The 21,669-nt window shown below is 45.4% G+C and overlaps 1 protein-coding gene across 2 annotated transcripts in view; it reads left to right on the top strand.

The window, feature by feature from the left end:
• The window catches only part of SHQ1 (SHQ1, H/ACA ribonucleoprotein assembly factor), a 377,353-nt gene that overhangs the window by 348,527 nt on the left and 7,157 nt on the right, over nt 1-21,669 (top strand). The window contains exon 16 of one of the 2 annotated variants that reach the window (XR_004436967.1): nt 2,383-2,473. The exons of the other annotated variant lie outside the window; for it this stretch is intronic. The gene's annotated coding sequence lies outside the window, so the exon portion shown is untranslated. Of the gene's footprint in view, nt 1-2,382; nt 2,474-21,669 lie in introns of those variants that run through there. 2 annotated transcript variants of the gene reach the window in all.

Genomic DNA, 21,669 nt, shown 5'->3' with positions numbered 1-21,669 from the left:
ACTCAACTTAGCCTCGATTTTCTTATCCATAAAATGGTGCTAATATTACCTTCTCATGAGGTCATTATGGGGACTGAAGAGATAAAAGGCATACTTAGCACAGTGCTTGTAAACCATAAGCTCTCAAAGGCATTATCATGATCATTATTATTATTGATAGCATTAAAGTCTGCCTTCCCCCCAAATATTTCACCAACTGTGTTGTCATGTGCTCTGTTCATCTTTTATCTCACCCTGAAATCTTCACCATCTGAAGCTTGACTTCATTAAGCCACTGTGTCAGGGTGATTGTGCCCAAATGGCCCTGGGTAAAACACACATGTTCCTCTGCATTCATAGGTGGTCAGGATTTGTTTAATGAAGTGGTCGGTTGAATCAAGTCCCACTTGATGAAATTTGGGGGTTGGGACAATATGAGACAAGTTATATTTACGATGAAAAACATCATTGTTCCTCATGAACAAGAGTCATTTTTCAGAAGACCTCTATGGCAAAGATAATTAGACTCTTACAAGGACACCAACATACATGGCCTTAAGTATCTTTGGTATAAACACCTGTAGGATTTTAAGGCTGAATGGATCACATCCAACTGCCTCATTTGGCAGATGAGAAAACTGAGACTCAGAGATATGGATTGACATGCAGTGTCCACCCAGACCGTTGGTGGCAAAGCCAGGACAAGAATCCAGATCCTGGGTCTGCAGTTAACCAGCCATGTGACATGATAAGTGTGGCAATTTAAAACTATGTTTGCAAATATGTCCACAAATTCCTTGACATTTCTCCCTTCAAAAGCAGAGTGTAATTCCCCTTCACTTCAATATAGGCTACTCTTAGTGACTTAGTTCTTATAAATAGAACGTGAGAAAACGATATTATGTGACTTCTGAGGTTGGGTTATAAAAAGAATACAACTTTTGCCTAGTGTTCTCTCTCCTTTATTCTCTCCCTTGCTCTCTGAATCTAGCTGCCATGTTTTGAGGATATTCAAGAGGTCTTCTGGGTGGCCTGAAGCCCACCCTAAGGCCTAAAGTGTGGGAGGAACTGAGGCCTCTCACAGACAATCAGTACCAACTTGCCAGCCATATGAGTGAGCCACTTTGGAAGCTGATTTTCTAGTCCTAGTCAAGCCTTCAGATAACTGTGGCCCCAGCTGACACCTTGACTGAAATCTCATGAGAGAGCATGGGCCAGAAGTACCTAGCTAACTTGCTATCAAATCTCTGACTCACAGAAATTGTGGGAGATAATACATGCTTATTTTTACCATGTTAAGTGACTAAGTTTTGGGGTAATTGTTAAACAGTGATAGATAACAAATACACTAAGATAACTAATAACCTGATTTATTCAGGACTCTGAGTTGGAAGTGTTAAAAATCCAATTCAACTAGTGAAAAGAAAAAAAAAAAGATATATTGCTCCTGTACTTGGGGAGACCAGAGATGGAGCTAGCCTCAGGGATTCCAAGCATTTAAATGATGTCATCAGGATTCTTTCTCTCTCTTTTCATCTGTCTGTTGGCTCTGTAGTGGCTTTTCTCTTTCCTAGTGGCTTCATTCTTTCCTACTACAGAGATACTTTCTTGATACGGTATGGGTTGGCTAGAAGCAACGCAGGATTTCTTCATCCTCACTTAACGGTCCTGAAGGACACACAGGTTTTCTCTCCCCTAATATTTACATATAATCCCAGAGAAGACTCTAATTGGCCAATTGGTTCTTATACCTGTGCCTGAACCAATCACTGTGGCTACGGAAATGGGGCACTCTGATTGGCTACCAGTTCCTTGGCCACTACTAGCTTGTTTTTCAAAGTGTGGTCCATGGACCAGTAGCACCTCAGGGCTTGTTTAAAATGTCCAATCTTAGGCTTCTCTTCAAACTCTAAATCAGAATTTGTATTTTAGCAAGTTCCCCAGATGATTTTATATGCACATTAGAATTTGAGAAGCATTTATTATGCTATATTTCCAGCTAGAAGTAATCTCTTCTCTTCATCTTTTATGTCAGTTAACTCCTTTCTTCTTGTTTGGTAGAGTACTTTTCTCTTTTAACCCTATTTATTTTTTTGTCTGCATATATTATCTCTCCTATCATGCTTGGGTCCTTAAAGACAAAATCCAATGTCTGAAGAACAGTGTTCTCTTCTGTAAAATGGGGATAATGCTATTTACCTTTTGCTGTGATTTGAATATTTTTGTTCCCTCAAAATGTATGTGTTGGAAGCTTAATTCCCAATGCAACAGTCTTGGGAGGTAGGGCCTAATGGGAGGTGCTTGTATCATAAGGGTTCTGCCTTCATGAATGGATTAATGCTGCGAATTAATTTCCTTCATGAATTGTAAAAAGCTTGTGTGAATGGATTCTCTCTATTTCAGTCTTCTGCCATGTGAAGACACAGTGTTCCTCCCTTCTGGAGGATGCAGTGTTCAAGGTGCCTTCTTGAAAGTGAAGACCAGGCCGTCAGTAGACACTAAACCTGCCAGTACCTTGACCTTGGACTTCCCAGCCTCCAGAACTATAAGAAATAAATTTCTGTTTTTTATGAGTTACTTAGTTGCAGGTGTTTTGTTATAGCAGCACAAAACAAGCTAAGATACCTCTAGAGATTTCATGAGAATTGAATGGAATAACACACATGGGTGCATAGCACAGCGCCTATCATATTGTAGATACACATGATGATTAGCTAGTCCTAATTCCCAAAACTGGTGGACGTTTATTGAGTGTTTACTATGCACCAGGTACTTTGCAAAGCCCTTTTTCATGTGTTCTCATGGAATCCTTTCAACCATATTTTAAAGAAAATAAGTATTCTCCCTCATTTAGAAATCAGGAAATTGAGTAATGTCACATAGTAAGTGATAGAGTCAGGATTTGAGTCCAGAACTGTTGACTCTACACCCTGGTTCTGAGATGGAGTTTCACTCTTGTTGCCCAAGCTGGAGTGCAATGGCACCATCTTGGTTCACTGCAACCTCCACCTCCTGGGTTCAAGCAATTCTCCTGCCTCAGCCTCCTGAGTAGCTGGGATCACAGGCATGCACTATCATGCCCAGCTAATTTTCATATTTTTAGTAGGGATAGGGTTTCTCCATGTTGGCCAGGCTGGTCTCAAACTACTGACCTCAGGTGATCCGCCCACCTCGGCCCCCAAAGTGCTGGATTACAGGCATGAGCCACCGCACCCAGCCTTACAGTCTGGTTCTTAATAGTTCTGTTAGAGCACACTGCACAATGAAGTCCCTCAACCAATATTTGTTAAATTTGTATAAGGAATAAAAGCTTTTGGCTCCTTGAACCAAGGATCATAAGCTCCAAGCCAACTCCAGTCAGGTAGATGATGTAACTGAGGGTCAAAGGCCATGCTAAGGAAACAATCTCCTCACTCCTTAATGTAAATTGGTCAAGTAAGTGTGATGATAAATGGCAGGTGACCTTCACCTCAGTGTCAAGAAGGAAAAAGGACAGATGGAGACTTGGGAGCTGGAGAGCACATGGCCCATCTGAAGGGGCAGAGGTCCCAGACTCCAGCCAGGATACATGGACATGTCCACCCTGGTGGTTCCTGCCTGACATCTGTTCTGATTGGACAACACCAGGCCACATGTAGTGTTAGAGATTTGGAGTCCGACCCCTGGGAAGGTTGAACCAGTGTTGTCAGATCTGATTTTTCTAATAAAACCGGATATCTAGACTTTTATGTGAAACCCTTGATTTTTAAACACTGGCAAATAATTTACATATTTTTAAAAGAGGTATGAGCCAGGCATGGAGGTGGGGAGGAGGCAGTAACTAGATTATAACTGCTGTCCTAAACTGTGGAGGTAAATCTTGACTGTTTCTTGCTCTTTGCTTGTTTGCTAAGTGAATACAGAAACAAAAGAGGAAGAAAAAAGGAAGAAGGAAAGGAAGGAAGGAAAGAACGAAGGAAGGAAGAGAGGAAGGGAGGGAGGAAGGAAGGAGGCTACTGACCATTTGAGTCTTAAGTAGTAGCTAAAGTGGCAGACAGATAGCTTTCAACTGGGGAGGGAAGAGAAGAGAGAGCAGAGGCCATTGGTGACTAATTGTCCCAAGGGTCAGGGCCTCCAATGGGAAGTCCCTTTAACCTCCCAATTCCTCCAAGGGCCAACCCAGCTAATCAACTTTTTATGATACTTTATTTTTTTAAATCACCTTGGAGGCCCTTTCTGTCTTTGTTCAGCTGTAATCTTTCTTAATTAGATAATTGAAATAATCATCCAATTAAGTTGGTTCCCATTGCCCCCCTCACTTGAGTACTAGCAGAATCCAGCTGGCTTCTCATTTACGCTGACTTCGTTCTGTGCCTCATGCAGGGTCTGAAACAGGTTTCAAGCTGTTTTCTTTCCTCTTTTTCAGTTTGCCGTTGCAGTTCATAGGAGCTACAACGAAATTTCAGTTCTGGCTAATGTCAAAATAGACTCCATAGGCAACTAAAAGCCAAGAGTTGTAACTGGCACTAACACAGTGGTAGTTGAGAGTTTCAGATCCACAGGATTTCAATCCCAGTTCTGTTGCTTACTAACTGGGGTGATATTGAATGCACCACACTGACTTGGAGCTACAGTTTCCTCATCTGTGAAATGGGGATTAAAAAGAAGACCTACCCAAGATGTGTTGGAATATAAATATGTTAATAGAGAAAAAACAAGTGAGGCCATCAGCCCTAGGCCTGGCATATACAGAGCACTCACTCTCTGAGCTTTGTAAATGTGGAAAGGATGTATTCCTAAGAGCTCAAATAGTTGATATCATTTATTTGTTATACACATGGGGAAAGAGAGGTAAATCATAGATATACCTAAGATGTAAATGGTTCTGGACATTTTGGCTGTTTGTTGCATTTATTTGGTGTTTATCTCTTTAGTATGTCCATCCAGCCTTCATTCTAATTGGTTCACTCTAGTGCCACCTGAAAGACTTAGAGATAGCAGGCTCTCCTTGGGGTGGATTCTCTGTGGGTGAAATTTCAGCATTCCTTTCCTTGCCCACCAGAATGGAAGGTCCCCATGGGCAGGGCTATACCTGCTATTGTCTCACAGTACCCCTTGGAATTTACCAAGGAATAATTGTTAAATAAAATGTCACACATGGAGGAACTGTTCTCTAAAAGGACATCCGAGCCAGTTTTAAGTGATAATAATACTTAAGACAAGGATATTACACATTGTTAACATGTTAGCTAAGGGTGGAGAAAAATCCAGAAAAGGGCTAGTATTCCCAGGAGCACGGAGTAAAGCAAAGGTCAGTTGTGACTCCAACACCCAAGTGTCCCAGATCTTACCTGAACCTGCTTAAAATGCCGATCTCACCAGGAGCTAGGCAGCCAGGAACTGCGGTGGATGCTGTCGGCCCAACCTGAGCTGCATTTCATTCCTCAGCAGGACCACAGACTCCCAGAAACTCAGCCTCATCTTCTTTTGTTTCAGAAGAGTCAGGTATTAGAAGAGGAATGGCAGCAACTCGGTGCAGGGTGTATTTTTCCTTAATGCTTTTTCATCCTATAAAACTTACATAAGCCATACATCAGTTTTTAAAATGAGAAAAATGCCTTCAAGTCGAAAGTGAAAATGAATTTTAAATGATGGTTTTTAGTGGGTTTTTTTTTTTTTTTTCTGGAGTAGACTTTTTAAGAGTGGCAATCTTAGTCTCCTAGATAAGGCAACAATGTGCTTCCTGTACAGTCCATTTCTCATGCTGGCAAAAACAAAATGTTTCCTCACACTTCACTCTAGAGTTCAGCAATGGAAAGAACTTGTAAAGGCTCATTTTGCCAAATGTGCCAGTGGGTCACTATTCTCCAAGACTGGCTGGCTGGACTTAGGCTAGAGAGGACTGGCTGGGGCTAAGGATAGAGGGAAGTCACTAAACATTCCAGACAAACTGCTTAATCACTTGTTCTCTGAGCACATGCTCCCTATTTCTACCTCTGTGCCTTAGCAACACTCAGTGTGGGCACCAGCCTCCATGATGGTCCCCAACGAGCCCCACCTCTTTCTATTCGCAATTTGTATAGGGCTGACTTATGTAATAAATGGGATATAATAGAAACAATGGAGTGTGCTTTCCAAAGCTAAGTCATGAAAGTCACTGCAACTTCCGCCCTGCTCTCCCTTGGATCTCTTGATCTGGGGGAGGCCAGCTGCCATGTTATGAGGAAGCTCAAGCAACCTACAGAGAGCTCCATGTTGGTGAGAGGCTCTGCCACCAGCCACCCCAATGAGCCATCATGAAAGCAGATCTAGCCCCAGATAAGCCTTAACTCAGCACAGCTCCGGCCAACAGTGTGACCACAATCTCGTGAGCAACCCTGAGCCAGAGCCACCCAGCCAAGCCACTTTCAAATTCACTATCCATAGAAACTGTGGGGGTCATATTTATTTTTGTTTTAAGCTCCTAAGTTTTGCAGTAATTTGTTATGCAGCAATTAGAAATTAATACATACATCCTCCTGTCTACAAAAGCTTACTCTTTTCTTCTCCAAATCACTCTCCCTCAAAATTCACATCAAATTCCTCCTTTGGCTTAGATTCTCCAGCCCAGAGGGATCACTATTCTCTCTAAGCATCATCACCAGGTTTGTACTTTTTTTTTTTTTTAAGATGGAGTATCTCTGTGTCACTCAGGCTGGAGTGCAATGATGCGATCTTGGCTCACTGCAACCTCTGCCTCCCTGGTTCAAATGATTCTCCCACCTCAGCCTCCCAAGTAGCTGGGATTACAGGCGCCTGGCTAATTTGTGTATTTTTAGTAGAGATAGGGTTTCACTATGTTGGTCAGGCTGGTCTCGAACTCCTGACCTCAAATGATCTGCCCACCTTGGCCTCCCAAAGTGCTGGGATTACAGGTGTGCGCCACTGCACCCAGCCTTTGCCCTTCTTCCTTGGTGTTAACCAGAGCTAGAAGGAAGGGCTGTGCAGGCAGACCTGACATCTGATATATCATTATTAATAGGTGACCATATTATTCGTACTGAGGCATTTCTGAGAGGGGGAGTGCTATTAATAATAATTCTGAAAATCAGCAAAATCTAGGACAGTTCCAGGACAAACAATAGCATTCAGCCACCCTACCTATCTGTAAGAGGTACCTACGCCTCCCAAAAAATGTAAGAGGGAGAAAATGGTTTAGCAGGGATGTGGCTTTATTTGCCCAATGCTTATATATGCAAAGAAAATGTAGCTTCTGACTGGGCACTGTGGCTCATGCCTGTAATCCCAGTACTTTGGGAGGCAGAGGCAGGTGGAGCATTTGAGGTCAGGCCACCTGGCCAACATGGTGAGACCCTGTTTCTACTAAAAATACAAAAATTAGCCAGACATGGTGGTGCACACCTGTAATCCCACCTACTTGGGAGGCTGAGGTAGGAGAATTGCTTGAACCTGGGAGACAGAGCTTGCAGTGAGCTGAGATCTCGCCACTGCACTCCAGCCTGGGTGACAGAGTGAGACTCCATCTCAAAAAAAAAAAAAAAAAAGAAAGAAAAAAAGAAAATGTAGCTTATTTTCTAAGTAGTATTATTATTATTTTTAGATAGGGCCTCACTCTGTCACCCAGGCTGGAGTGCAGTGGCCCAACTACGGCTCACTGCAGCCTCGATCTCCTGGACTCAAGTGATCCTCCTGACTCAGCCTCCCAAGAAGCCAGTGCACACCACCACACCTGGCTAATTGTATCCAGTCTCTGAGACCACCCAGTCATTAAGTGACTGAGAAGGGGGAGAAGTACGATCAGAGCTCTGAATCTCACCTCCCAATTCTCATCTCCTCCCAACCGCCGTCCATCTTTTTATGATGGTACCTAGGCATGTGCGAATCTGGGGTAAAATTTGAAGTGGAATCCGCCCAGGCTCTGAGGAATGGCTGTTCTGAGAGCCTCCGTGGACTGGCTGGGGACTATCATTCCACCCACATTTTTGTAGTGATGTCCTGGAACGAGTATCATGTCTAAGTGGTGTGGGAGTTATACCCTCTCTGAGGGTGTCCACAGAGGAGCTGAAATCTAGCCAGTGCTTTGCCATCCAAGCCACGAGCCCATGGGGCTGTGTGAGTCAGAAGAGCAAGCCTCTTCCTCATTTGCACAAAGGCATCCCATGGGCTGGGGCAGGCCCTGGCCAGCAACCAGATTCCAGGTCATTTGCTTCTGGCCTTGCATTCCCTGCCTGTGTCAGCCTGTTCATCCTGATCACAGGCCAGCGTTCTTTTGGCATCTCTCTGGACCCAGCCCAGGCCCATGGGAAATTTGGTGTCCCCCACAGTCCATGGACAGGCCATGGAGGGCCAAGGCATCTTTCTCAGATGCCTCTACCCACATTCTTGCCAACACCTGCATTCCATTGCTCTGGGCCCAGGGAGGCATGGTGCTTAGCCAGAGGTGAGGTCCCCCGGGGCTGGCAGACTTCCTCACGCAGTGCCCTGCGATGTGATCCACTTACCTTAATGTTCTCAAATTTTCCCCGTCACTTCTTGGATGATTCTAAATTTCTCCAGCTCCCTAAAGACATCTGACTTTATGAGTGGCCTTAAGATTTTCCTTCTTTCCACCATCCTCCCAGGGCAGCATGAGTATGTTCGGGGTATTCCTGCAAATGGCAAAAGTCAAGGATCTAGGTCAGTTCTTTGACATCTTTTTCTTTTCTTTTTTCTTTTTTTCTTTTTTGAGACAGAGTCTCACTCTGTTGCCCAGGCTGGAGTGCAGTGACGGGATCTCGGCTCACTGCAACCTCCGCCTCCTGAGTTCAAGCAATTCTCCTGCCTCAGCCTCCCGAGCAGCTGGGATTACAGGCATGTGCCACCATGCTTGGATAATTTTTGCATGTTTAGTAGAGATAGGGTTTTTGCCATTTTTGCCAGACTGGCCTCAAACTCCTGACCTCAAGTGATCCACCCGCCTCGGCCTCCCAAAGTGTTGGGATCACGGGCATGAGCCACTGTGCCTGGCCGACACCTTTTTTCATGGAGTGGCAAACATAGAAAATAATAAGGGCATGATGCGTTGCATGGCCTAGAGGGGATCTGGAACCTCAGTGGAGGCTATACCAGAAGACTAATGAGATCCCCTACTGCCCAGATCCTGCCAGGCTGCTCCAAGGGCAGAGGGTATCACTCTCTCAGGGAGTGGTGAGTCACTCTGATTGGGAAAGATCTCCTTGGAGCTTTCAACTTGAGTTTGCTAGAAGGGATCTGGGGAGTTGAGAAATACCTTTTCTCCTCCATAAAGCCTTGCTTTCAAGGCCCTTGTCCCTCCACAGAGGTCAAGAATGTCAGCCTGGAGACACTAATGCTGATCAATGGCCTCTTTATTCTCTGCTCTTTCTCCTTCCCTTAGGCAATAAGCCTCTTGGCTCAGCCCTAGAGCTGGGACGTGGCAAAGAGGTACAGTTTAAAGTGGGAAGCAAAATTACTTGTAGGCATAAGGTTGGTGAAATGGGATCCCCATACAATTGTAATGAGAACTCCTCTGGGAGTGGAGGTAAGTATGGTTTTGGGGTTGGGGGGTGAGACCCCAAGGCAGCAGCACACTTGAGTGCCAATAAATTGTGGCTTAACTGCCTTCTGGAAACACAGGTTCCTGTCACTTCCAAGAGCATTTGTTTTGCTGAGTAGTTTATGCAAATGTGGAACCCTCTGGGTGGCGTGCTGGTTGATGAAGTCAAGAGAGAACTGGCACTCCTTCTCAGCCATCCCAGAGGGCTCCCTGGAACCTCTTCCCAGTCAATCCTGGTCACCAGATTAATTTTGCCCTTTTTTTTTTTTTTTTTTGAGACAGAGTCTCACTTCATTGTTCAGCCTGGAGTGCAGTGGTGCTATCTCAGCTCACTGCAACCTCCGCCTCCCGGTTCAAGCGATTCTCCTGCCTCAGCCTCCAGAGTCGCTGGGACTACAGGCACCTGCCACCACACCCGGCCAAGTTTTGTATTTTTTAGTAGAGACAGGGTTTCGACATGTGACCAGGCTGGTCTCAAACTCCTGACCTCAAATAATCTGCCCTCCTTGGTCTCCCAAAGTGCTGGGATTACAGGCTTGAGCCACTGCGCCTGGCCGTTATATGTTTTGTTTGTTTGTTTGTTTTTTAGAAAACATTCTTGCTAAAATAAGTATGTTTGTTTCTGATAAAAGTAATACATGTTCATTTAGAAAATGGAATATCCACAAATGCAAAGCTTTTAACAAGTCATCATCAATATATTCAATTTTGTAATTAGCTTTTTTACTGAAAATATCATGAGCATTTTTTCATCCTAGCCCATGCGGAAGGAGTCTTATCCTCTTTTTAATTCCTTTTGGCCCCATTCCTTGTATAGGCTGTCAGCTAATATTTGCAATGATTCTGAGGTTTTACCCAGGAGAGACCTGGAGACAGCTGGTCACCTACCCCATCTGCCACAACCTCCCAGATAGCTGCGGGCTGTCTAATGTGAGAAAGCGCTGGGTCGAGAGGGCAGAGGCCTCCCTCCTTCACACACTGAACTATCACAAATGGACCTAACAGAGTGGAAGGACAGGCTGCAAATTGAGAAGAGAATGAGGAGTACGGCAGTGAAATTGGAAAACAGAGTGATAGTCAAGAGGAGGAAAGCAATGAGTTTAGAAAGCAGTGTCGCTACAGCCATTACAAGCGTCTCGGACAGCTCCCCCCTGCGCATGAGCTGTTGCAGTGTGTCAGTTCAGTAGGATCCACAGATTAATGTTATCCAAAAACAGAAAATTACAGGACAGAGATAGAACTAATGGCTTCTCTTTTCCTCCTACTCTTAGTTCATTCCAAATATTAGCAAACTTGGCCAGGTATGGTGCTTCATGCCTGTAATCCCAGCACTTTGGGAAGCCAAGGTGGGTGGATCACTTGAGGTAAGGAGTTTGAGACCAGCCTGGCCAATATAGTGAAACCCTGTCTCTACTAAAAATACAAAAATTAGTTGGGCGTGGGTGGTGCAAGTCTGTGTAATCCCAGCTACTTGGGAGGCTGAGGCAGAGAATCAACCCAGGAGGTGGAGGTTGCAGTAAGCTGAGATCGGGCTGCTGCACTCCAGCCTGGGTGACAGGGAGACTCTGTCTCTAAAAAATAAAAAATATATGCATTGGCAAACTTTTCTCAATCTTTTGCTAACACTCATTTTTGCTGATTATATTTGCTCATAAACCTAAGTTTCTTGAAGTACCTTTGTGTTCTTCTGTTTCTTCATCTGCAAAATGGGGTGAATAATAATCCCTATCTCTGAGAGCGGGACTTCTCAGCCTGGGTGCTGTTGACAGTAGGGCCTGAGTAATTCTTTGCTGTGGGACAGTCCCAAGCACTATAGAGTGTTTAGCAGCATCCCTGGCCACTACGCACTAAATGCCAGTAGCATCCCGCCTAGATGTAACCACAAAAATGTCTCCAGACATTGCCAAATGTCCTCTGGGTAAGAGGCAAAATAACCCCTAATTGAAAATCTTTGGTCTGGCCGGGCACGGTGGCTCAAGCCTGTAATCCCAGCACTTTGGGAGGCCGAGACGGGCGGATCACAAGGTCAGGAGATCGAGACCATCCTGGCTAACCCTGTGAAACCCCGTCTCTACTAAAAAATACAAAAAAAACTAGCCGGGCGTGGTGGCAGGCGCCTGTAGTCCCAGCTACTTGGGAGGCTGAGGCAGGAGAATGGCGTAAACCCGAAAGGCGGAGCTTGCAGTGAGCCGAGATCCGGCCACTGCACTCCAGTTTGGGCGACAAAGCGAGACTCCGTCTCTAAAAAAAAAAAGAAAATCTCTGGTCTGGGACAGTGGCTCATGCCTATAATCCCAATGACTTGGGAGGCTGAGGTGGGAGGATCACTTGAGGCCAGCCTGGGCAGCGTAGGGAGATCTTGTCTCTATGTGAAAATTAAAAATTAGCCAGGCATGGTGGCTCACATCTGTACTCCTAGCTACTTGGGAGGCTGAGGCAAGAGAATCACTTGAGTCCAAGAATTCGAGGTTACAGTGAGTCACAACCACGCCACTGGACTCCAGGCTGGGTGACAGAGTGAGCAACCCTGTCTCAAAAGAAAAGAAAAGAAAAGAAAGAAGGAAGGAAGGAAGGAAGGAAGGAGAAAGAAAGAAAGGAAGAAAGAAAGAAAGGAAAGAAAGAAAGAAAGAAAGAGAAAGAGAGAGAGAAAGAAAGAAAGAAAGAAAGAAAGAAAGAAAGAAAGAAAGAAAGAAAGAAAGAAAGAAAGAAAGAAAGGAAAATCGCTGGTCTAGAGTTCTAGAGTTCCTGTAAGTATCACATGAGATGATTCAGGTAAGGTGCTTAGAAGAGTACCTGACACCAAATAAATGCTCAGTAAACCTCAACCATCAGGGAAGAGGCCCTAGAATGGTAGGGACCGTGGCCCGGGCTACTTCACAAACCGATTTGTTTGTTTACTTTATCATTATGGTTTTGTGCATCTTAGGTTCTCCCTTCTTGAGTGCCATGGTTTGAAAAGCTCTTTTATGAAAGATGCCTTTCTCTGTAGGTACAGAAATAAAGCTCCGAAGTACTGGCATTTGCAAGTGGCTTTTGAAACTGGAGAATGTCAAAGAAATGTAAATCATACTCTTTCAAGAGCACAAGAATGTATCTTTCTCTAAAAGCTTTCACAACTGTTAACTTGGTGGCTACTGAGGCAGTGTTCTAGCGGGGGTGGTGGGGAGGCACCTAAACTGAACCCTGAGTTTGTGGAAGGACCATGCTGGTGAGACCACAGCGTCAGTTTGCGCGGGCATTTTGTTTCTGGCTGATGAAGAGAGGAGACTATTCTGTGAACAGCAAGGACTGAGAAAGATGGAAAATGAGGAAAAGGGTGAGATGGTGTCATCCCTTCAAGCAGGTATTTGAATGACGCGGGCGGGGTTGGTTAGGACCACCTTACAGGAAAATGCTGGGTAGGACCAGAGGAGTTGGGGACGGCATCCTCACATCAAGCCCCTCTGCCACAGACACTGTCAGCTCCAGGAACCTAGGAGCTGGGTACATGTGGTTTCAGGTCACCCTCATGCCAGACCCCACTGCCACCAGCAGCCACAGAACACCAAGATGTGTGATGGGGACCTCTTCCCTAATATTTTTTCAGGCTCCTCAGGGTTCATGGCCCAAGTAGGTACAACCTGTCGCTGCCTTTGGCTCAGTTTCCCCCGACTCTGCCGAAAGTTCTACTGGTGTAGAGGAACCAGGAGCACGAATCTTTGAGTGATGCCACGTGGTCACTGAGATGAGGCCAGTTATCAGCTCCTCCTTTTGTTACAGCTACTGCTGTGAGGCTGGAGGCCACAGCCAGGGACAGCCCCACTCCCAGCTACAGACACAGCCACAGCTTCATAGCCCAGCAGTCCCAGCTACGGTCACACCCACACAGCCACTCCTGTGACTGTGGCCACCACTGCCCCCAACCCCCCCATGGACATTCCTCTTCAAAGCTGCCTTCAGCCAAGTGGCTGCCACCAAGTTCCTGAGAAATGACTCACAGGAGATTGCTAACTTTGGGGGAAATCTCGTGCTTGCTTTGTTTGTATGTTGCAAAGACCAATATGATGACGGACCAACAGATTAATACCTGGATTCCAGACCGTTCAGAACTCTACATTCAACGTTTTTCATTTTACTGGCTCCTGAGCCCTCTCTGTGTGAGTTCCTGGGCCTGGCTCCCTCTTTGCTCTCTTGGAGGAGGAGACAGACCAACGCTGAGTACTCTGGCACTGTTGTCTAGCATGGCATTTCAGAGAGGACTCAAAGGACCACAGGACCTCCAAACTGATCTGTGCAGCCCAATAAAACTTAATTTCCCATTCTGTCCCTCTGTCCCCGGGATCCTCCCTTAGAACAAGCTGTTCTAGAGCCAGTTTATCCCTGAGAACCATGCCATGCTGCCTTGGAAGACCTCAATATCCATTTGGACTGGCCAACCAGCTTTTCCCTCCAGAACCTGAGCTCACCGAGGTCACAGACTGTGTCTGATTCACCCTTGTTTACAAGACAATTATGAGCCTACAAATGTTCATATTTCTTCTATTACTCCACCAGAGGCAACCTTGTCATTGACAGCCCATCTCTTTCTTCTTGCTAAAGAGGAGAGATTTGTTTAGGCTGGTGAGAGACTAGATTGATCTGTATAATAAAGGAATGGAAGGCCGGCACGGTGGCTCACACTTGTAGTCCCAGCACTTTGGGAGGGCGAAGCAGGCAAATCACTTGAGCCCAGGAGTTTGAGACCAGCCTGAGAAACATGGTGAAACCCCATCTCTACAAGAAATATAAAAATTAGCTAGGTATAGGTGGCGTGTGCCTGTGGTCCCAGCTACTTAGGAGGCTGAGGTGGGAGGATCACCTGAGCCCAGGGAGGTCAAGGCTGCAGTGAGCCATGATTGCACCACTGCACTATAGCCTGGGCAATGGAGTGAGACCCTGTCTCAAAAAAAAAAAAAAAAAAAAAGAGAGAAAAATAAAAGAAATGGAGAGAGGAGGAGAGGAGAGTGTATCAATGAGTGATTCTTAAACTTCACGTGCATCAGAGCCACCTGGGATATTGTTAAAATGCACATTCTGATTTAGTAGGTCTGGGGTGAGGTTTGAGATTCTACATTTCTAGCAAGCTCCCAACTTGCTAGTTTAAGTCAATTAAACCTCTTTTCTTTATAAATTACCCAGTCTTAGGTATGTCTTTATTAGCAGTGTAAGGAATGGACTAATACATGATGATAACACTTCACCACATTGAAGCTGAACCCATGGGCATGCTGGTTTTATACAGATTACATTTGGAGATTATAAATGTTGCTGGTCCTCAGAATACATTTTGCACAGCTGGGGTATAAAAGAGTGGATGCTGGGTGAGGTTTGCATATAACTGTAGAGACAGGTTCTGTGGAGCAGCTTCAGCGTGTGAGAGAAATGGATAGAAGAGAAAGGGGGATGTTTTTATAAGTGTTGTCATAGCCTTAGTAGTTGGCTGTCATCATTCTCAAGAAATGCAAAGACCTTTGTTGTTTGTCATCTGCCCAGCTGCTGGTCCATCTTCTGCTACTAGCTCTCCAAATTGTCTAGTGGAATGGTTAGCCAGGCCAGCCCTCCCTCCCCAGCACATGACTGCCAGCAAGGCCAGTGGGTGCTCCCTCCCTGAAATCTCAATCATGGATTCAGGCCCAAAACAGAGAACATTTGGAGTGTTCTCATTCCAGCCACAGCAGCTCAGTGAGATTGTTGAGCATTTTCTGCTGCCAAGAACCTTCTGGAGATGGTGGGTGCCTAATGGCTCCAAGCCTGACTCTTTAGCCATTCCTTTGCTCTAACATGCTCTCTAATATCCTTCCAAGAAATTCCCGTTCTGCCTAGATCAGCGGAGGCAGTTTCTGTTGCTTGCAATCAAGGCACCCTCACAGATATAGCCAGTATAATATGTTGAGCTATTTTGAAATAATGTTTCATTTCCAGATACACTGTGTGTGTGGTGTGTACATGTGTTGTGGGAATTATGTGATATGGTTTGTCTGTGTCTCTGTATCCCCATGTGTCAAGGGTGGGGCCAGGTAGCGATCATTGAATCATTGGGGGCGATTCCCCCATACTGTTCTTATGGTAATTAATAAGTCTCACGAGATCTGATGGTTTTTTTGTTTGGTTGATTTTTGTTTTTTTGTTGAGACAGGGTCTCACTCTGTCACCCAGGCTGGAGTGCGGTGATGTGATCTTGGCTCACTGTAACCTCCTGGGTTCAAGCGATTTTTATGCCTCAGCCTCCCGAGTAGCTAGGATTATAGGCATACGCCACCACGTCTGGCTTATTTTTTGTATCTTTGGTAGAGATGGGGTTTCACCATGTTGGCCAGTCTGGTCTTGAATTCCTGACCTCAAATGATCCGCCCATTTCAGCCTCCCAAAGTGCTGGGATTACTGGTGTGAGCCACTGCACCCAGCCTGATCTGATGGTTTTACAAAGGGAAGTTTCCCTACACAAGCCCTCTTGCCTGCCACCATGTGAGATGTGACTTTGCTGCTCATCCACCTTCCACCATGACTGTGAGGCCTCCCCAGCCATGTGGAACTGTGAGTCAATTAAACCTCTTTCCTTTATAAATTACCCAGTCTCAGGTATGTCTTTATGAGCATACTTTATGAGAATGACTAATACATTATGATATCACTTCACCACTTTGAAGCCCCCATGGGCATGCTGGTTTTATACAGATTACATTTGGAGTACATGCTTAACACCGTACCTGAGAGACACACAGTAGGTACTCAATCAATGGCCACAGAAAGAATAAGCAGTCACTTTACAGAATCTGTGCGGAGCCCCAGCACCTGTCAACTCCCCCATGCCCAGGGACACTTCAGATGTCCATCAAGCACTAAAATAGCAACACTTATAGGAAAGCACGGGCAAACTTGTAGTAGCACTGGTGAGTACACTTGTGGCCATTTCCTCCAGTTTCCTTTCTCCCTATATATTCTTTAAAGCAAAGGGTTGCAGAAGGTCAGAATGGAGCATGATCTTTGTTCCATGAATATGTTGTGCTTTGATTAAAATATTCCCAGTTACAGGCTCGGTGAGGTGGCTCACACCTGTAATCCCAGCACTTTGGGAGGCCGAGGTGGGTGGATCACTTGAGGTTAGGAGTTCAAGACCAGCCTGGCCAACATGGTGAAACCCTGTTTCTACCAAAAAATACAAAAATTAGCCAGGTGTGGTGGTGTGCGCCTGTAGTCTCAGCTACTCAGGAGGCTAAGGCACGAGAATCGCTTAAACTTGGGAGGTGGAGATTGCAGTAAGCTGAGATTGTATCACTGCACTCCAGCCTGGGTGACAGAGTGAGACCCTGTCTCAAAAGTAAAAAAAAATTCTCAGTTACATGAGAAGCAGGCCAGTATTTCCTTCATGGCATTCCCAATTGAAGCACTCATCCCTAAGGAGTGACAAACTCTATACATACTATAAAGGTTAATAGCTGGCCAGGCGTGGTGGCTCACGCTTATAATCTCAGCACTTTTGGAGGCTGAGGTGGGAGGATTGCTTGAGCCCAGGAGTTCAGGACCAGCCTGGGCAACACAGTGAGACCCTGTCTCTATAAAAAGTAAATAAAAGTTTAATAGCCCAGCCTGTGGAAGCAAGATGATTTTAATTAAAATTCATCCCAGCTGTTTTATGAACCAGCTGTTCTTGGGACTTCTCAGAGCCTCAGCTTCCTCATCTGTAAAATGGGCATGGTATTAGTCTCTTTCTCAGCTGCTGTTGTGAGGATTTAAAAAAGCAATGAGCATAAATGGCTGACATTCCACCAATGCACACTGAGTAAAGTGCCTAGAACATTTTCAGCCCTCAATAAATGTAACCTATTAAAACACATGTTCGGCCGGGCGCGGTGGCTCAAGCCTGTAATCCCAGCACTTTGGGAGGCAGAGACAGGCGGATCACGAGGTCAGGAGATCGAGACCATCCTGGCTAACACGGTAAAACCCCGTCTGTACTAAAAATACAAAAAAAATAGCCGGGCGAGGTTGCGGGCGCCTGTAGTCCCAGCTACTCGGGAGGCTGAGGCAGGAGAATGGTGTAAACCCGGGAGGTGGAGCTTGCAGTGAGCTGAGATCTGGCCACTGCACTCCACCCTGGGCGACAGAGCGAGACTCCGTCTCAAAAAAAAATAAATAAATAAAAATAAAAATAAAATAAAAATAAAACACATGTTCTACTGAAGCCAGAATCTATGATTCCTCCCTCTCGCTCTTAAATAGATTTTTTAAAAGCATTTGATCTAATTATGATAAAAATATATATACAAGGGGAAGATAGAAAGAAAACATACTATGATCTTTCCTGTTTGTCTACGAGTGTGACGTTATATATAATTTTTATTTTCTTCTTTCAGGCCTCTTATGTTCCAGATTCTTTTGCATTGAGCATATATACTCGTTTTATGACCAGAAGATAAGCCTTGACAAATCCTATCTTTAAAAGAGAAGAAAATATCGAGGCAAACTACAGCATGATTTTACAGAAACTGAGTGAAAAAAAAAAATCCCAGCTAGATGGAGAATTAGATGTTTTCTGGTCAAGAGCTTATTGGGAGGGAAATGACATCAATTTGGGTTCACATCAGCTTGAGTGAAAAATCATAATGCAAAATGAAAGTACCCGGGGTGGGGTGGGGGAGGGGCGCTGAACCCACGCTGGGATTTTGCCATGTGAATCATCAAGCTAGAAATGACCTCAGGAGGGCATGTGGCCCCTCCCCCACCCCTCACCTCGGGAAGGTTGCCCAGCGACTTTTCAGGACAAATGAGCAATGGTCCTATTTATAAGCCCTCTAGGAACTAAATCTACACACATTTCCTTCCTCCTAAGCTTCAGGCAGGCTTGATTTAGCTTTTGCAGGTGCCCTCAACTAGCATTCTCCAACCTAGTTCTCCTTCTGCCTGGAAGAGGCCTGGGAGTTGTCCCAGATCTTTCCTACCTACCCCTGAAGGACCCTGGGTCCTTGAGCAAAACCAAATCCCCCGGAAGTCAGTTTTGTCAGCTATAAAATAGGGATAGGAAGGATGTGAAGAATGGCTAGCTGGGAGTGAAAAGGAGGACTTCCAGTGCCAGAGGTCGTGTCTTGAATCATGTCTATACCTCCCTGGTGGGAAAAGGCAAGACAAACAGAGGTAGCTTGTTTACAACAAAGTGACAGGAATTTGGAGTTGGGGGTGGCAAACTTGTGAGAAGGAAGCCAGGGCCACGGAGATGGGAAGCAGGAAGTGATTGAGAGGAGAGGGTCCAGAGAAAAACAGAGGCAGCTCAGGAGAGCAGTGATTAGCAAAGACATCTCTAGAGCAAGAGAAGTCCCAGGTGTAGGGACAGGCCAAAAAACTTAAGAACCAGGATGCTATATTGCTTTTTAAATTTGTATTTATTTTTTACTTTTTAAAATATTTTTAGATAGAGCCTCGCTCTGGCACCCTGGCTGGAGTGCAGTGGCACCATCCTGGCTCACTGCAACCCCTGCCTCCCAGGTTCAAGTGATCCTCCTGCCTCAGCCTCCCAAGTAGCTGGGATTATAGGTGTGCACCACCATGCCCAGCTGATTGTTTGTATTTTTAGTAGAGACGGGCTTTCACCATGTTGGCCAGGCTGGTCTCAAACTCCTAACCTAAGTGATCCACCTGCCTCCCAAAGTGCTGGGATTACAGGCGTGAGCTGCTGCACCCAGCCAAGAACCAGGATGCTATGTTGCTGTAATTGACCAGATATGCAGGACTGCAATACCTCTTCCGTTATCCACAAACACTTTTGGGAACCAGCTTTGTGTTCATGATGCTATGAGGCATAGCAGATGTGAGGTGGTCCAGGGGTAACAGAGATAAGGAGAGAGAATGGCAGCTTCAGGAAGAGAGGATGATGGCTAAGGACCAGATGACAGTGGTGACTGAGGGTGTAACCCCCACTAACCAGGAGAAGGCATGTTTTTCTGGAAATCTGTGGAGTTTTTGAAGATGTGTCAGAGTGCTGCAGTGGGGCTGAAACCATTCTCCTTGTTTGTTAAAAGGTGATTACTGAGTTCTGAAAAACCTGGGGCTCTCCAGGAGGGAGGTATCTGGGTGACAAGTATTAGCAGTGTTAAAATAAGTATTAGTGAAGAGCATTGCTAGCAGTGTTTTTTTTTTTTTTTTTTTTTAAAGACAGAATCTTGCTCTGTCACCCAGGCTGGAGGACAGTGGCAGGATCTCGGCTCACCACAACCTTTGCCTCTTGGGTTCAAGCGATTCTTGTGCCTCAGACTCCCGAGTAATAGCTGGGGTTAGAGGCACATGCCACCATGCTTGACTATATTTTCAGTAGAGACAGGGTTTCACCATGTTGGCCAGACTGGTCTCGAACTCCTGGCTGCAAGAGATCTGCCTGCCTTGGCCTCCCAAAGTGCTGGGATTACAGGTGTGAACCCCGTGCCCAGTCTGCTAGCAGTATTGATGTTGGTATTATGTTAGTATTAGTATCTGTCTTAGTCTGTTTGTGCTGCTATAACAAAATACCACAAATTGGGTAATTTATCAATTTATTTCTCACAGTTCTGGATTCTGAGAAGTCCAACATCAAAGCACTGGCAGGTTTGGTGTCTGGTGAGGGCCTAGTCTCTGCTTGTAAGATGGTGCCTTGCATGCTATGCCCTCCCACCCAGAAGGCAGAAGGAAAGGCAAAAAAGAGCCAGATTGCCTCCATCAGGCCTTTTTATGATAGCATTGATCCATTCATGAAGGCAGAGCCCTCCTGATCCAAATACCTCCCCAAAGGTTCCACCTCCCAAAACTATTGCATTGAGGATCAAGTTTTCAACACATGAATTTTGGGGGACACATTCATATTACAGCAATATCCATATTCTTTCCCCTCCCTCAAGTTCTGGATGAGCTCCTACATGTATTCTCCTAGGGCCAAATCAATGAACCACTGCTCAGACCCTGCCTCCCTGCATGTTGATGAGAGTGGCATGTGGTATTGAATTAAAAGGCCTCCAGAGGCGAGGAGATACACTTATTGCTCCCTTATCCACATGCCAGGTCACTTCATCATGAGAGGAAATTAAATTGGCTTGGAATGAATTGCTCTTCCCAAAGCCATGCTGGTCCCTAAACCTTCCTAGGTGGCTGCAAAGCTGAAGGGTTGATTGTCTATTGCAGCATAACAGATTTCTGCTCAATTAAATAGCCCAAAGTAACAATACACTCACAGTTTATTCTCTCACACAGTTTATGGTAGGCAGGAAAGAGGGAGTGGCTGCATTGCATGGTTGTGGCTTGGGGTTGCAGTCAGGAGGTCACCTGGGTCACCTGTGGTCATCTGAAGGTCTGGGATGGAGAATCTGCATCCAAGATGGCTCACACATGTTGGCAGGTTGACAGGGAGGCCTCTGCTCCTTACTTGCAGGACCCCTCCATAGGGCCACTTGAGTGTCCTCATGACATGGCAGCTGGCTTCCTCCAGAATGAGTAACCCAAGAGAGAATAAGGCAGAGTCTCAATGTATTTGTATTAGTTTACACACTGCTATAAAGAACTGCCTGAGAGTGGGTAATTTATAAAGAAAAGAGGTTTAATTGACTCACAGTTCCACATGGCTGGGAAGGCCTCAGGAAACTTACAATCATGGCACAAGGTAAAGGGGAAGCAAGGCAAGTCTTACATGGCAGCAGGAGAAACACAGTGAGAGGGGGAATTGCCAAATGCTTTTAAACCGTCAGATCTCATGAGAATTCACTCACTATTATGAGAACAGCATGGGGGAAATCACCCCCATGATCCAATTCCTTCCCACCAGATCTCTCCCTCAACAATTACAATTCAAGATGAGATTTAGGTGGGGACACAGAGCCAAAGCATATTAGTATTTGATAATTCAGCCTCAGAAGTCACATGCTGTCATTTCTGCAACATCCTATTGGTTCCATGGGTCAGCCCTCCTCACCATGGAAGGACACTATCAAGGGCATGAATACCAGGAGGTGGGAATCATTTGGGGCCGTCTGACAAGGGCCACCTCCTCTATGCTATAATTCTCAGAACCATTGTTTTTTCTTCTTTCTACATGAGTATAACATTGGCCAATTTTCAGTTACTTAAATAATTATAATAATATTCCCTCCTGACATTTGTGCACCAATTTCATCTCCTCAGAGCGA

This window comes from Trachypithecus francoisi, unplaced genomic scaffold (assembly GCF_009764315.1).
Source record: "Trachypithecus francoisi isolate TF-2019V2 unplaced genomic scaffold, Tfra_2.0 Lachesis_group0, whole genome shotgun sequence".
In the NCBI taxonomy this organism is placed as follows: domain Eukaryota; kingdom Metazoa; phylum Chordata; class Mammalia; order Primates; family Cercopithecidae; genus Trachypithecus; species Trachypithecus francoisi.
The sequence above is the reverse complement of the archived record's forward strand: the minus strand, read 5'-3'. Positions and strand labels throughout refer to the sequence as shown.